Consider the following 18,084-nt stretch of genomic DNA (forward strand, 5'->3'; position numbering starts at 1 on the left):
AAGATGCATATAATTATCCTCTGTCCAAAAATTATGCATTTCCAGTACAAAGTCAGTAAAGCCTTTACACTGCACGTAAACAAAAAAGTGAATAATCTACATTAATTGCTACTTCTTGAACAATGTATTCCCCCAAACAGTTTTTAAGCCAGCTACTCCCCCAAGGCTGAGCCAGTCCAATGAAAAGCAAAGGTAGAGCAGGAAATGGAGGCAGGAAATGGATTAAATGGAGTAAAAAAAAAGTCACAACCTGGGTTGATACAGACCGTTCACAAGGTAAGGTTGCTTCATACGCAGACCTGCATGCATTCAGTCCCCAAAGCCTTCTATAAGCTGCAGACACCATGATGAAACACTTTTCATTTTGTAAACACGCTACTGTTTTCCTGGAGTTTTTCTTGTAACAAAAGCAAATACACGCTGCCAGAAATACTAAGTAAGAAGGGTCCTGAAGGAGCTGGCAAATTCCATCACAAACCTCAAATGGAAGTGCTGCTGAATGGTAATAAACACTCCAGCACTTGCAGTGCCTCTTCTGCACACCAACATAGGAGCAACAGGATGCGTAACATCCCTGCCACGCAACAGGAACAGCACACACACCCCAAGGAACTGCTGTGTGGCCAATACAGCGATTATCAAAAGCAAAATTACAACCATAACGGGAAGCAAGGGAGAGAAGTCAGGACAGCTGATGTCTAAAATGCAGTGTTCAACAGACAGAACACCAGAACATCAGAACAGGTTTCGGACAAGCATCTCAAAGCCCTTTTTCCCCTTCCCCACATCAAGAAAATAGGTAACCTTGGGAATCTGCATGCCTGATCTCAAGCATATCATCTTTGTTTCTTCTCCTCTCTGCAGTCCCTGAACATTTTTAGTTTCAACATGATGAAGGTGGCAGAAACAAAGAATAATTTGAACAAGCTGAATGTTCATTATCTTGTCATAATGCACAAGACTCACATGTTCTGAAAGGCTTCTATTCTTTCCTTTAAATATTTTTATTCAAATAACCTCCAATGCTGTAGAACCTGAAGTTAGACTACAATACCCAGAGGGGAACCCATATGTTCTCTTTTCCACCCTTAAGAAGAAAATAGATATTTATACATCCGCATGCCACAGAAGTACAGCCCACTGTGCCATTCCATAACGCTGCTGTACATACTGAGTCATTGCCAGCATAAACCATCCAGAAGTATCCGGTGGCCACACCAGATCCAAAAGCCCAGCTAAGCCCCCTCTTCTCATAGCAGGTATTTTGAGAAGCACAAAATCCAGTGGTAGTATTAAAAAAAAATACCCACACAAAAAAGAAAAACACCCAAATAAAAAAAACCCCACAAACCAAAACACCATCACTAAACCCTATGTAATCAGGTTTTGAAAAACTGTCAGCTAGGGGTTTTCCATGTTGCACATGATACGTAGAGCTTGGCATTTAATAGGCATTAACCATCCTCCTATAGCTCACATGCTTGAACATCGAACCACTCTGTGATGAGTTTTGAAGTATTCCTGCTGGCAGAGTCAACCCCCGTGGGCTGAAAACTTCACTGGCAGTACAGGAGTCATGAAATTACAAGTCATAAATAATGGGTTCTCTTACCCCTTTTCCATATTCTTATTGGCCACACAGAGCCTGTCACTCACCCATTAAGGGTGAAGCAGAGTTTCTACCTGAGAGTTTTGGAACCTGAAGAGCTTTCAGTGACAGACCTTCTCATAACCTTCCTGGAAAGCTGTGCCTGCCGTGCCAGCCAGCTTGCCTACACCCACGTACTCGCGGGCTCCTTCAAACAACTTTCCTCTCTGAGAGCTAATATTGACTCTTCCCCATGTTTTCATTAAGTCTATTCTTTATTTCAGTTTCTATCAATATGCCCTGTACATTTACTGCCTGCAGCTCCTTGCAACACTCACCAAGCTCTGAAGTGACACACACAAAAAAAAGAGAGAGTTGGAAACAAAATCCTGGCATCACATTTGTAATCTTCTATTCTTCAGCATCAAGGCCGACTTAAGTAATAGGTTACACACCAGAGTCAGTGGCTCATCAAGTTCACATTCAAATGCTTTTAGCAATCTTGATTTAATACCATCTGGTCCTGATGATTTGTTACAGTTCCTTTCACCAATTAATTATAAATCCTATTCCACTGACACTTCAATTTGAGACAGTTCCTCAGAAAAGTCTTCTGGAAGAAAAAAAGCTCCGAAGTGCACAACTCACCCTACAATCCTCTCGCGTGCAAAGACATAGTTTAGTTTCTACATTTGCATTCCTATCTGTCTCAAATGCTCCTTTTACACCTGGAAGCCAATCTATGTGCAAGGAGTTTTATTAGTGGCTTTTACTTACAGTCATTAATAAGCTGATCTCCAATCTCAGAAACAGACTTTCCTATTTCATTCTTACATTCAACTTTCCTGAATTCATACCCTTTTCTAGGTTTCCTTGGCTTAAGACAGCTTCCTCTTTGAGAAGTATCTTTTCACTTCTAATAAACTTCTTTGGTTTGACAATATTAGGTTTTTCCCCTCCCAAAAAAACTCTTTGGGTTTTTTTCTACTGATGGCATAAGGCTGCTCTTCACCACATCTTTAAGCAGTTACCATGCATCCCGTGGCCACTTGAAACTTTCAGCTGTTTCTTCTACAAAGGAAAAAAGACCAGAGAAGAAATTCTTATCTTCATAATGTTCCTGTCATTCTCATTACAGAAACTGAATATGACAGCAGTGGGGTGGTTACTGCTCTAAGATAGAGGACAAAACAGCTGCTGTCGCAGTGGCTTTACTCTACTTCCACCTCAAACCGACTGCACCAAGACATGACTCTCTTCTCAGGGACTCTTTGCCGAGCTGTTCCACCAGACAATCCTTTACATCCTTTATGACATTTCAGGCATAATCCCTGCATAAAACCTGTCTTGACATGAAGGCAGCCCTCGTAAGGGTAACAGAGGCTAAGTTTTTTGTTCTCACAAGCTCTGTAATCTTTTAGCTGCATAAAGTAGCTGGTATTGATGAGACAAAATAACTGTAGTCATTCAATGGAAAACAAATCACTATTCGATATATCCAGAGCGCCAGCAAAGACATAATTCAGTTTCCAACCACTGTACCTGGAGGGACTGGCTGGCCCTACTAATACTATGCAAATATCTGGTGTTGATTAACCCCACATACCGCCTTTAGTTTCACCTAAAACACTGTCCCAGAGCAAGGGTAAATAATCAGTCCAGAGCATTGAGATTATTAGTATGGAAACATCACAACACCTCCAGCTGAGAGCAGACCCCATAGTAAAAAAAAAAAAAAAAAACCAAAACCACTTCAACAGCCAGGAATATTACCCAATTCATACGTTTCTGTTGTAAAAAGCCTACAAATAATACTGAGATTTGTAGTTACGTTGTCCCAAAGACAGGCTGCATGAGAATTACATGATCAGTGCTTTATTCTTTCACTTCTTTTTGCCTAAGAGCAAACCATAAAGCTCTAGTAATAAAAAAAATGAAAAATTACTACTTCCAGAAAATGATTATTTTTTTCTGGTGACTTTACATGAGTTTTCTTGGCAGTGCTAGAAGATTAAAAGAGTCCCAGAAGTTAGAAGCAGAAGAAACCTGTAAGGTTACCCTGTCCCTGGATTGCACCCATTTAATTCCAAATAGCCTGTTCCAATACAATAACTGATTACCAACGACTTACAAAGCCCTGTACAAAAGGTAGGCTACAAATAATATGAGCACAGGTTTTGTGAAATGCTTCCTCAAATTATTAAAAATCTTCACAAGTTTTAACAAAGCAAGAAAGATAAACCAAAGTGGTCAGTAATTTCAGTGATCTCACAAGGAAATGAGTTTATCATGAGGCTACCTCACCAGGAAGGGCATGGAGGTATGAGATAAAATAAACTTTCCAGGGTGGACTGGAATATGATTACAAAATAAGAAAGCAAAGCTCTGATCAGTTTCCAGTCACAGCTTAATTCTTGGAAGGCTGTTATTGAAAAGCAAGATTCATCAATATGCCTTGCTATAAAATCATGGTAAAGTAGGCAAGAAGCAAGCTAGTAAAATAACTAACATGATTTGTATGGTCAGTAGAGATTGCTTTAAATATCGCACTGTGTCTAGTAGAAGTCATTTATCAAAACTGCTTTTGAAGAACAGCTTTTGAACATGGCTAATACTCACTGGAAAATTAAGGTTGTTTTCTCCAAAAAAAAATTACTCAGGCAGAAGAAAAACCAAACCCCAAACGTCTTTATTCTAGAAGCATACTAACAGCTGAATATTTAAGGAGCACGACCGTGCATGGGTGTCAAGCAAGACAACAGCAACAGTATAAGAAACCATGTGAATGGCTTGAAATCCAGAGGTCTGAACTAGTTACTGATTGTGACACTGCAGCAGCATAAAGCAAGATACAGCTCCTAGGAGAAACCAGGATCTCTCTCTCACGGTAAGTCTAGACACAGTCGGCACCTCTTCCCCATTTTGAGGGGTAAGAGAACGAAAGTCTGATCATTTTTTTAAAAGGAAGCAACATTAGGAATTAGGAGTATCTGGTACATTGCTTCTTAAGCAAGAAAGTTAATGACCAGTACTACAGAAGGATGCCAGCACTCTAGGTTCCTATGCTGCTTGGGCCACTTTTTTCCAGGAACTACAAGTCAGGTAATGAAGCTATCTCCTTTGAATTGTAACCCAAACTGTTCTACCTCAAACTATCTCGCCCATGATTGCCTTGATAGCATGATTCCACTTGAACCCAGACTCAGCTTACAGCATTCTTTCCAGTACCTGATGTAGTACAGTGACAGCAGCCACTACACCATCCTAAAATCACACTTCTCAAACCAGGACAAGCTTCTCAAACCAGGTTAAGGTCTCAAGTACCACCTAGTACAGGCAGCATCCCAAGCTTCACACCAACAGAGCTGTCAGCATCACACACCAGTCTCATGTAAGCTATGTGAGGAGGGTGGGTTGTCTAGAGGACATCTGCCAGGTGAGAAACCTTTGAGGGAGGCATTTATGCATCACAGGAATATGTAAGAAAGCTCAAGATGGCAAATTCCAACACACACCACCACCACCCCCAAGGAAAAAGCATCTCTATTGCAGTGCCTAACTGTAAAGATTATTTAGGGTAGACAAAGAACCTGGGGGGAAAGCAGGAGACCGGATTGCCCTTTTGACTCAGAGTAGACTTGTCACACCGGGGGCATGGGAACAGCAGCAAAGCACCACTTCATACAGTCCTCGCCCATCTAAAAGGCAATCTGAAACCAGGGAGAAATCTAGACATGCAGTAGAGCCATTCCCTGTTTCTGTTTAATATTTCCTGTTTGAGATGTTTTGAAAATACTAGAGGAAATTATTTACAGCACCACTGATACATTAGCCAACTGCTTATACACTTCCACTGACAGTCTTCCAGCAGAGACATCGCAAACTGTCCAGAGCCGCTGCTACAAGTACAATATATCAAAATTAATCTGGCACTTGTGTAAAATTTGGCAGTCATACCCAATAAACCGTTTCGACCATGATGTCGCAGTGACTGACAACTCACACAGAGCGAGCTGGGGACAAAGCTCCTCTCCACGCCTCATTACAGTGCCGCACCAGTCAACAGACGCAGCGCTGCCTGCCATTGTCACCAGGGCCACTACTCCTTACGGTGGCCCACAGAGAAACCACGCGCCCTGTGGAAAGCACAGTTTGCCTGTAAAACACCAGCAGAAGAACGTCACGTTACTCGGAGAGTCCCTAGAAGAAAAACAGCAGCAGGGCTGTAAGCATCTCCGACGGGTTGTGCCTTACACAGCAAATGGGGGACTAAGCATGTAGAGCAAGTCAGACAATTTAAATTCAGAGAACAAGCGCGCATCCTGAACCAAAGCAACACCGTGTAACCATGAAATATCATGCAGGCGTTCCATGGCCATTTTATGTTCTTGACATTGTCACGTTTCTCAACGTGTTGCCTTGCCAGCAATGATCATCAACAGCCTGAGCAGCAGCAGAGAAGAGTCCTGCGCCTCGTGTCCTCCATGGACGTTCTGCAGTTGCAAAAATGTGTCCTATCTGGATAATTCATTTGTTCTTCGTTTGTATTGTACGGCATTTAACGAGGATGTGCATAATCATTTGAAGGCATGCAAATCATTTTTATTTTGTGTATTACCTAGGAAATTAAGTGCTGCCTTCTCCTTTATCTTGTTAGCACAAGTCATTACATCTTTTTCATATGCTGAGATAAATTTAACACATATTCATTGGTTTCTAAGGAAGAAGAAACTGTAGGCATCAAATTATACCTAAAATCCATTTAATTCCCTCTGCTCTTTTAATTGTATGTAAGGAGCCTGACTCTGACCTGGTATAAACTTCAGCTTCCCCAAGCTTACTACTAAAATATTATTTTTCTGTCAATATCACCCGCTTCCGATTTTATTTTTTGGAAAAGCTACCTGCCTTTAAAAGATGCTGGCTTTTTTTACTGACATACTATTTCCAAATTATAGCTCTATCTCTGTTAGTAAAACCTTACGCGACCACTGAATACAAAATGGGTTTCCTGGCCCAAACCACCTTTTCCTTTCTGATGCACAGAGGTCTCTCCTGCTGCAATTTTAATGAAGCTCCCGCTCCTGTGTTCGTACTTTGTGGGCACACGTCCATCACTGCTCCCCATGGGGAGGGCAAGCAAAGCATTAATCCTTGCCGCTGAGCCAGCAGAGGGAGCACAGAACATATTTAGACCAAAATTCCTAATTGATTCTTTAAAAAAAAAAAATTAAAAAGAAATTAAGAAGTTGGTGAGAGTCATTAAAATTGCCTGGCTTTGAAGCAACGCCTTCAATCAGGCTGCCGAAAAGCAGGGAGTTAATATGGGGTTAAACCCCAACAGCAATAGCTCTTCTAGCACCATAAAGTACCAATGAAGCCTTACATAATAACGTATTTTCAATTATTAAATGAGCAAAATATGTTTTTGTTTTGGAGCCACGTTGAACAGCCACAAGGGTATTCACTTTAAGCACTCAGCAGAGTAATGAATTGATCAGCTGCGAACACTGGCAGAGGAACAGCAGCTGCCTGCAAGCACCACCTCTTCCAAGCAGCTCCGCTATCTGTCAAGGTCTTGACTTCTGCTAAAGGGTCCAGCGGACATCCGCCCCGAAAATAGATCCTGGCAAACCTGCCTAAAAAAGGCTACCCAAGCCTCCACCAGAATAGGAAAAGAAATTGCATCTCGCTTTGAGATTTATTTAAGGAAAACAGGGTGTAAAGAAGGCAGGCGGGCAGGCTCCAATTTTGCTTTTCCAATAAAAGCAGAAAAATGAGTAAAAAGAGCAAGCAATTTATTTCTGCACCATCCAAGGCTAGGGTACTCATTACTGCATATAACTGATATCTTCTGTGATGACCATTTTAGTACCAAGGTTACTTAATTTACTTTGTCTTTCAATAACACAGTATTTCTTTTCACAAAAATGAACATAATGAGAAAAAATACATATGAAACATGCAAATTAAGAAATTCAGTGATGTAACAGTATACTGTGGGCTGGTACAAGGAACGAAGCCTCAATTTACTTGACTTAGTCTAGAACATTAGAATATTTTTCCTATTAACTCCACCATCAACATTTTCCTAATGAGCGTGGCCAGACAGAATAACACTTGCTACTGAAGCGCAAGTCAGAGCAGCGAGTACAGCCCAAGAGGAAAAGGAAGGAAAAAGACTATGAACTGCAAGATGACTGGGAATGTTTTGGTATGTAAGAGCCCAATACCCGAATTATGGACACAAAGGTTAAGACCCTCCCATAGGATGCCTCTACTGACAGCCATCCTGCCACAGAGCCTTCCCAGAGCATCAGGGCTGATGCAAATGAGTCGGCAATTAAGGTTCACAAGGTCACTTTCACTCTGACTGCCTTTCCCTTGTGCTCGTTATTACGATCTCATACTGCTGAAGCGAAGGGCGGACTCTGACATTAGCATCAGCAGCAGCCGAACACATCCCTTCCTCACAACGCCCATCGCAGGCACTGCCCAAGACCCAGAGCTGCACCAGATCATCCCACACCATCAAGCATCCACACACAAGCTCCTCTGCCTTGCACTGCTCCCAACACGTCCCCCGTGGGTATCTCCCACACTTTTGTGTTTTTCTTTTTGATTGAATGAGGCAGAGCCACTGGTGACCAAGAGGGGTAGGTCCTCTCAAAGTTCACAGCACACTCCATGCAATTTAAAAGACTATTTCTGAGCAGAGGTGAAGCTGTTCCAAAAATTATATTAAAAAGCCAGGAACCCTTTTCCAGGAGGCACTAGGGCTGAACTCAATTTTGAATTTCTTTTGAAAGTACATTCTACATATACTTTTGAATGGGCATGTCAGGATTGATGAAGGGGTCTCCTCTTGTCCCAGTGCAAGATCATGGAGGGAAGAACCTATTTCCTTGTTTTCATCCCCTTGCAGATAGAATGATTTAATAAGAAATTTTTCTCCTTGCTGGCTGAAGACTGGAAAATTGTGTTTTTTTCAGGAAAAAAAGTCTTCAATCTTCTGGTTCAATGTATCTGGAGGGAAGAAGGAGGTCTACCCAGCCTGCCCAAGGCTCCTCAGTTCTTAAGCATTCCAAAAAGCAAAGCCCAGCCATAAGGCTGCTGCCTGCACCAGCAGCCAGGGAGGTGGCTCACCTGCAGCCACCCAGGGTCCTGCTGTGACCCCCCAATACCATCTGGCTTTTCTTCCTTTTTTATCCCTTCAGCAACTAACAACTGCCGGAATTAACACACATTGGTGACTCTGCAGCCCCATGCACAGCTCAGCCACCTCCCCCAGCGTGACGCCAGGGACATTCTCTCCCAAAACAGAGCATCATCGTCAGTCAGTATGCTCAGAACCATCCCTCCATCACAGCTATCCTAAGGCACCTTCCTTTCGCATTCAACCGAAATAACAAACAGCAGCAATTTTTCTCCTTAAACAGCTCGTTCTACCACCACAGGGTTCACACACATCTGCAAACACCGGCTCAACCTCCATGTTTTCTATATCCATCAACAGTTCTCCTGAGTACCCTCACAGTAAGGCGTTTTGTATAATCCATTCCCACAGTTCTGCCTTTTAGTGACGCATTTTTCCTAATGGCTATTGCCAGAGGCTTTCTAACATCAGAAAGGGTGGACAGCCCTGCCTGGGGTCTCTGACCAGCGCGAGGGCTATGTGCCCATGTAAATCACAGATCTCAGAAGTCACTGCGTTAAGCAGAACAGTGCCTCTAATCAAATTATGTCTGATTCTGGACACCCCAGAGACCTAGAACAAGTAGTACTACTTCACCTCCACGTCTAAAGCTTTTGCAGCATCTATCAACACAGGAGTAAACAACGAAACAGATCTGTGATGTTCCACACCTGCAGAAAACACGCCTTTGCATTCCCGACTTTCACAAACACATTTAGATTAGATGTGCCTGTATCTCTGAGTAGAACTTAAGTTCCAAAATGAATAGGCAGGTACGTTATTTTTCACACAATGCTACTTCTATCTCAAAGCACAGCAGAAACAAACCAATCGTAAAATTGGGGGGTCCCCCCCTGCCTGCACGCACGCTGCGTGACGCGTTACAGGCACTTGGTGGAGGTGTCATTCCTCCATGCACTTAACAGCTCCTGTGAAATACTCTGCTGTGAAAAAGTCTAAACTGTGCTCACATCTCTTTCATCCTCTGGAAGACTGTTAAATACAGTTTCCACCACAGGGCACCTGATGGATTTCCACATCTCCACAGCACTCAATTACATGGGAAAAAGTAAAATGGTTAGACATATGGAAATTAAACTTAAGGATACCAAAACACAGACTCTGTTCAGCCTCCCAGCTCACTACGTTACCTCCACCACACGTATCGGCCAGCCTGAGGATGCTAAAGCTCAGACTCCAAGGCACCACAAAGAGCTCATCTATATGCTCCAGTGCTTCTTACTATCATTCAGAATTTATGGAAAGTTCAAATGGATATAACTTCACATCAACAAAGTGAATAATTTTCTTGGTAAATAATATTTCTTCACTTTTCTGCATTAGGTTTAAATGAAAAGCCTCCAGGCTTCATCACACAAGCAGGCAGGCTCATAGAAACACTAAGGAGTAACTTACCAACAGTGACAAAAACAGAGACCTCCCCAAATGCAGCTTCATGGACAACCCCCTATGCCATCAGACCTCTGTGGTCAAAGCAACAGAATTTAAAAACAGCCCAAATGTCTTTTTTCTCCAGTGTGGTAAGAGATCATACATTAAAAATTTTATAAGTCTGCTAGTAGACTCATCATCACAGCCAGAGATATTTGGATTAATGTAAAAACTGCATAATTAATTTCCTCCATCAATTTTGTTCTGTGATGATCTCACATATAATGATGTAAGCGTTATCTTTTTTGACTGATGGTCTATGAGCTGATGATGTATTGTCACCTGCTGTCCTACTGCTTGGCCACACAGTACATGTGTTTCAAGCTAAATGAAAAATAGGCAAGAGGTTTGAACTCAGGAACTGGCCAGAGTAACCAAACTTAAGCCACAAATCCATACCAGTCACTAACCTCAGACACCTCTGCATACCACCCTCCGCAGGCAGGCTCTGCTACACACCTCTGCGCATACGGACCGATGAAAAAAGCCGACTCTCTGTGGCTCTGCTCTTAGACAGAAAGAGTTTGGTCCTGTTTGAAAACATCCCCTCTGTGCAGGGAGAAGCTCTCCCTCCTCAGCAATGGCAAGGTTTTCACTTCCTAGTAACCGAGTCTCCAATAAGTTTCACACACAAGCCTTGTGCAGCTGTAAGCTGCTCCCAAACACAGCCTGAACCCTGCTCCTCTCCCCACCCAGATGCTCCTGGCCAAAGCCAATCAGTATCAAAAGGGTTGGCCAAGATTTCTGCCAAACCCTTGCCTCTGGGAAAAACACCACCTCATTCCCCAGAATTATGGGGCAAACCACCTCACAGAGGATCAGGTCACAACATTCAGGAGGGGAGCAGTGTCCAGCAAGGCTGATGGATGTATGAGAAGAGCAGTCTGCAGGAGCAAGGTATGTCCTGGAGATTTGCATCTCCCTACTGCACTACAGGACAGAGTTCTCGTTCAGAGAACATCCTTCCCCCTGCCCCTCTCTTCCACACAGGGAAGAGCTACAGCACAGACATGAGCTGAACAAAGCACAAGGACAATTCGGCGATGCCCAGCTGCACTCCTCTCTCCAGCCAGCAAGGCACACCACACCAGCATGGCGCTTCCTTTTGGATAAGAAGCTACACATCTTCAAATTATTGATTTGACTTTTAAGGCTGATAGCAAGTGATGGTTTAGAGCTCAGCATACTGAGTTTTATGCAGCTTAATGTTACAGCACGCAATGAAGAATTAACTGGGGGCTGGGTCAGCTTGAGGAGAAACGAAGAGAAATTACACTTCTACAAACTGTTTCTTCAAAGCTTACAGAAGTCAAAAGGTGTGTGAGGATGAGGAATCAGTATTTGAGCTGTAAAACTGGCAGTGCGGTCTCAGAGACCAGAGCAGATCCCTCCTCACAAAGTACACAGGAATTTCAGCTTAATTCTAGCCCAAGACAATGAAACCCAACACACGCGCTACGATGCAAATTTCTTTCCCTCCCAACCATAAGCCCCAAAACCCATCCCTAGTGCCATCCTGTTTCATATAACGTACACCTGTTCGACAAGCAAACGGAGGATTATCTTCCCTATCTCAACTCTGCACTGAATTTTATTGAGCAATGTTTTTAAAGGATCCTGCTAGCGGGCTGATGTTCATTCAAACAGTGTAAACTGCATCTGACATGCTGGCGTTGGTGTGCAAAGCAACTCGAGCGAAAATCCACCACTGCCCAGAGCTGTATTACACGGAGGCTGGGGTCTCATACATCTTCATAACTGTACAGGTGACAACGGGACAGCGGGATTCGCTGGGCAACACAGAGGTAAGCCGGAGACGCCATCAGCCGAGGATAATTCTCCCAGTTTCCTCATACACAAAGCTCCAGGAAAGGAGAAAAGAAAATGTGAAAGCAGATCTCTAGCAAAGAATCAGATTATTTCGTATTGCAGAAACAACAGCACATCTCATGTCCTCAGCAGCAGCACTTGAGCAGAAGCAGCTCTTTCTACTATCAATAAGAATTCATCCAAAATTTTAATTGAAACTGTGCCTGTGTAAACTTCATTATTCCACTCCATACCAGAGGTTCCTTCTTAGATGCATATTAAAATCTTATAAATCAGCTTTTTTGACTGAACTGTTTACTAACTGTTTTCCTTACTATCAGTCAACACCTACATACATGCAAAATAAAGGTACAAGAAGAGTGCAGACAAATATTTGATGTGAACAGATTGGCCCCACTTTGCTCAGCTCACAGTATACCTAGCAAACAGATAAAACATACAGAACTCAGAAGAATAATTAATCCCCAAATAACAGATTAACAAAACGCTTCCCTCAGATCATCGCTTTTATTTTAGTGCCTGACAAGTTTATAACTAAATTTAGCTCCTTTTCACATCAAGTACTTCATAGATACCACCTACAACATCACCTAGGGAAAGAGAGGGCTGCTTGGACAACCTTGGAAGAACAATGCCATGACCAACACCTCCTTGGTTTCACCTACAGAGTATAGTTTGGGCATGCCAACTAACTTCAGTAGTTCTTGACACACCTGCATGCACCCTGGCTGAAAAGCTTTAAAGGACGTGTTACATCATCAAGGCAAGTTCTGGTTCAAATAGTTAAAGGTGGTTTTGCTCTACCCTGAGCATCACAGTGCAACTACATAAGAGAAAAGCAGGGGTCAATTAGGACAGGTGTTGACGTACAAGCTACTACAGCTCACCATCCCTCAAGGGACTGTGTATCTGCACAGCTTCACCATGGACAAGGAGTTATGAAAGTCAGATAAGATGAGTAAAGCTACACTGCAGGCTTAGCCAACATGTGCAGACAACTGATGTATGAAATTAGAAGGCAAAGTTCCAGTTACATTGCATACACTACCAAAGGTTTTTACCCTCAAATCAGCAGGCTCCAGTATTTGTCGGTGACCAGAAGTTGGTCATCAGGTATCTACTTTCCCCAATCAGCTATCTGGAAACTACTGATGGACAAAATCCAACACACCACTGCGAAGGGGGAGTTTCTTGCACAACAGCCTCCAGAGTTAAGCTGCAGGCTAAGTCCCAGCTCTTGAAGATCCTCAGCACTGGAAATACATCATCTTACTGTACAGCCCAAGATCCTCTTGCTAAACACTACAAACTCTCACCTTCATTTCAGCACATGAGACCTATAGTACCAGAGCACTACAGATGTAGTCAGTCAGCAGCCCAGTTGTTTTAGCTATAGGGGAAAAAAATTAAGTAAGGCTGTGAGCAGAATTACATTAAGAAAACAAACTAACTAGCTTCACAGCAACCTTTTACACAATGGTGTTTTGAATTAAGGAAAGGTCCTTTAAATGTATTTAAAAGAACACAAGTTTCTTCATATGGAAGTAGACGAACACATCCACACGCTGTGACTTTATCAAAATGTCACCATTATGAATCTCAGCAATGACTAACAACCAAGTAAAATCCAAGAAACAATAACTACTAAATTTACATTTACACATAAGCTCCATGCAACTGAGACAGAAAACAGCTAACAAAAGAAGCCAGCAAGAGGTTTTTTCTACTTCTTTCTTCCATCTGTGGGCAGTCCCTTTGCAAAGCAAGACACCGATGGGTAGCAAGGATGGGCAGAGAAGGAAACACTCAGCTGGAGGTGTAACAGTACAGACAGTAAGACAGATGTCTAAGCCCTCTCCCAAAATATCCCAATTTAAAAAAAAAAAGAAAACACAACAACAAAAAAAATCATTGCCTTTCTCAGAGTGAGCTTTTCATTTAGCCAAAGGACATGATCTCCAGACACAGCTGCTAGCTCACTTTCCCTAAATGACTGCACAAACAGGACCACTTTGGAAATAAGGAGTATCAGGTGCATTTTCTTTAGTCAGATGTTCTGCTAAACATTCTCAGGAACATCTTCCTTTAAATGCAAAAAAAAAAAATCTGCCTTCTCAACAATCAAACTACAATAAACTGCTTGCTAGAACACATCCTGTTAAATTTATCTCACATATTATTAAATATACTGTTTTAAATGAAGAGAGCTTCAAGTCGTAAACAGAGCACTTACCTGATTCACTAAAAGTTGACAAATTCCAGTACCAGCGTATCATTCTTTATACACACTATTAATACCATGTCTTGATTAAAGGGCAGAACAAGGAACACATCTTCAGCAAATATTCTGATATTATTTTAACATTAATATCTAATCAGAAAGTTTATAGCCATAAATAACCATACGTGTATACAGCACATTATCTAATACTTTTGTTTTGAAATATATCAAGGCTAAACCATTGCTCAAGATAATGATGCAAAGTGTTGACTTCAAATGTGCATTATTTACAAGAACAAGCACTAGCTTCAGAATTTCAAGCTCAGCTTTCACTAGATACAATCTAAATTGCATTAAAAGCATATATATCGTGCTAACAAATAAAACAATTCCTCAGGAACATTCTTTTTAACCTGCTTTTTTTAATATATCTATAAAGTACATTCATGTAAAAATGTATATTCTGCTGATGAGATAGTAAAAATAAATAAATCCAGACTGCATTTGAATGAATTTTCAATATGAAGTATATAAAATTATGCTGCCTCTATAGCTTAGAGGAAGAAAGGGGGAAAAAATAACACCACTGAATTAGGTATTGCATAGAATTTATTTTTTCCTGAACAGAAGTGGATTTCACATTAAACTACTTTTTCTTTATTCTGCGCTGCTGACTGGTAACTCTAATCTGCTATAATGTTTGCAAAAAAGTCTGGGTATTTCTTTCAAAAAAAAAAAGTTTTACAGGAAGGAATCCTGTTAACCCACCAGTCATCCTTCCAGTCAAGGATACATTATTAACCAAAAAAGTACAAACAGCAGCATAAGGTTCAAAACTCCAGATCACATGAACTCATCATCCCTTCACCCGCTTTAAATCAAACTGTAATCCAAACTAATTAAAAACTAAACCCAGGGCTGAGAAGAGAGCTTGTGTTGTGAGAAGCTTCATTAACCTCTTCTCTTCTATCAACTTTTCGCAACACAAAATGACTCCTGCGCAGCGGAAAGCCCCTCACACTCACATACAGCCAGGCACTGCAGCCTCAATGGGAGAGCGGTTTGCTGGCAGTAAAACACTGTGGGTACACATCACACCACTGCCCACATCCACAGAAGTCACACCGATGGACGCCTCACCTGTGATCTCAACCTCCAGTGACCTGAGTTTTCCAACGAAATGTACACATAAACGATCCAGACGCCTGTTGCAGGAGCTGCTGAACATGCACCAGCTTCATGGGAAGACCAGTTGTACCCAGAGCATCAGTATACCCTGAGGTACAGCAGATGCATCGTGCTGGCAGGCTGGAGCACCCAACAGTGCCAGGCTCACCTGCCACTGCCTGGCTGCTTCAGAGGAGCAATGTAACCTCCCCAGCGATGGATGCAGAGTGAGCCTCCGCTCCCACGCATGTACATACTTCTCACCCAGTTCCCCCTCCTCTCACCAGCGTGTCCAACAACCTATGGCTCGTGTAAATTGTACCAAAACAGTGACTGATTTCGTTAAGTCAGCACAATCCTCATCTGTCGGTACTCACAAAATTGCTTTACAAATGGCTAAAATGAGTTTAGAATAATCCATTGCCATGCCACCACACACATCACAACAGGATGCGTGGGGCTTCACAACCCTAAGAAACAGCAGAAATAAAAACTGGGCTTTTACAGAAACACTTCCAAGCTCAAGGTACTTCCATAATCAGAAGCTCGTTCTTCTCTTCCAAACAATATTTACACAGATACAAAAAGCCACCTCATACACAGGGCATGAATCCTATAGCATACATCTGTATTCTGGTCTCATGCAGTGAGTAAATCAGCATTCAATGGGCTATGCTGGCAATAGCATATGAAAATGAACTACTTTCTAGGTATCTCTTGTATTTTGCAGTCTGAATGTCAATAAAGAGTTTGGATTAATTCAGAGCCAACAGACCATCCAGAGTAGTTGGGCACAAGTTTTTCCTCTTGTGGCAAGTTAAAGAAGTTTGGGTCTGTCCCCTTCCCAGGAAAAAAATGAGAAAACTATGGTTTAGAATGTGAGGTATTAAATCATTCTCAGTTACTGCAAGTTTAAAAAGGTTTTACTTTGGGATGAGAATTAACAAGCTCAATGGTCTCCTGCAATGCTCAGATTTATTTCAGCTAAGAAATAATTACCCTTTTCCACTGGCCACCGCTATCACGGTTCAACAGCCAGTCCCAAGCTGCTATTAAACTATTTATTTGGCGAGACTAACACTAATGGAACGAAATTTAATATTTTAATATATACGAGGCCCACTTCCAAAAAGGTGAAAGCACCAAGTTTTCAGCACAGAGTCTTGCTAGCTCAGCAAGCCCAGGGAGCACAGCGAGACCTACAGCAACAGCTCTCTTTGCCCTTGCTCAACTCCTTGTACTTCCTTACGCTGTAGTGTTAGTCCCAGCGTCCAGTGAAACAGTCGCTTAACCAGAACATCATAGCTTTACTTAGCTGAAATAAATCTGATTATTGCAGGACATTATTAAGCCAGAAAGCTACGGTTTAGAATACCCACACTCTGCAAGTTTCTTGTGCTTAAGAAGTTTTCTTCTTGCGAGGTCTTGAAAAATTAGCCATCCATCCTAAAAGGACAACTGATCAACAGAAGACCAGCAGAATCCCAAAAAGTGTGATGATTGGGGGTTATGAAATTCATAGTTTCTTCAAGAAAAGAGCTCATAAAAGAGAGACTAGATCTGCAAACAAAAAGACCCCACAAACTCTGTTCACCAATGCCTTTCCTGAAAAATGTTAAGAATGAGACACTACAAGAATGTAACCCTGCCCATCACAGGCTGTGTAGGAGTCATAGGAGATGCCCACCCTTTCCCTCCTCCTAGATGACTAATTCTGCAAACGTTTCACTGTAATATTTGGAAGGCAAAGTGCATTACAACAGTCTTAAATTTATCCATGTCAGAGCATCTACTGACACCCTGGATCAATCCACTGGGCTGGGAGGCATGACTGGCTGGATCGCTCCCTCATCCGGTGACCTCCCTGCCTCTGCTCTGGCAGCATGCTCAGGTTCTCTGGAAATACGGGTGCTGCTCACACAACAAGTGAACTAACCCAATATATCACTGCCACCAAAGAGCACTGTCCCATTTCTCACTCCTGATTGCATCGGTCCCTCTTACTCCAGCACTGACAACGCTCCTATTTAGCTGGTGGAAAGAGCCAAAATCTTGTCTAATTTATTTTGCCAGCCATAAACTGGCAGAGCTGCTAATTACACAATTCACCAAGCACACACTGGTACCAGCAGAAGAGAATCAGGTGATGGTGGCAAGAGCAAAGCCTCCCCCAGCATCAGCATCTACCGCCTTTACCTTGCCTTGGCTATACTGTTGAAAAGAAATGGATCAAAGCAATGAGGTGGGACAGTGAAGGGCTGAATCACAAACACCACTGGAAGGGCACAGGGGAAGGGAGGGAATCCTTTTATAAACCTTTCAACCTCAGGAAGTCCAAAGCATGCTGTTATAAAAATGGTAACTACAAATTTTACGGTGAAAAGCTGCTAAAACCAACGCATCTTTGATCTACTGAGTCCCTTAAAAAATTGCATCAACTGCTAATTGCCTCCTGTAAACATGTTTTCTATGTTCTCTCTGCAAATTGTCTTACTTCAGCTATCAATTTTGGCTTTTTCTGTAGCTTGCTTTCTTCTTCCCTTTTTTTCTAAATTGATATCTTTCTCTTATTTAAGTATTTCTAAGCAACAGCAATGTCACCTTTTCACCTTCTCTTCAATAACCAGTTTG

This window comes from Gallinula chloropus, assembly GCF_964237585.1.
Source record: "Gallinula chloropus genome assembly, chromosome: 6".
In the NCBI taxonomy this organism is placed as follows: Eukaryota; Metazoa; Chordata; class Aves; order Gruiformes; family Rallidae; genus Gallinula; species Gallinula chloropus.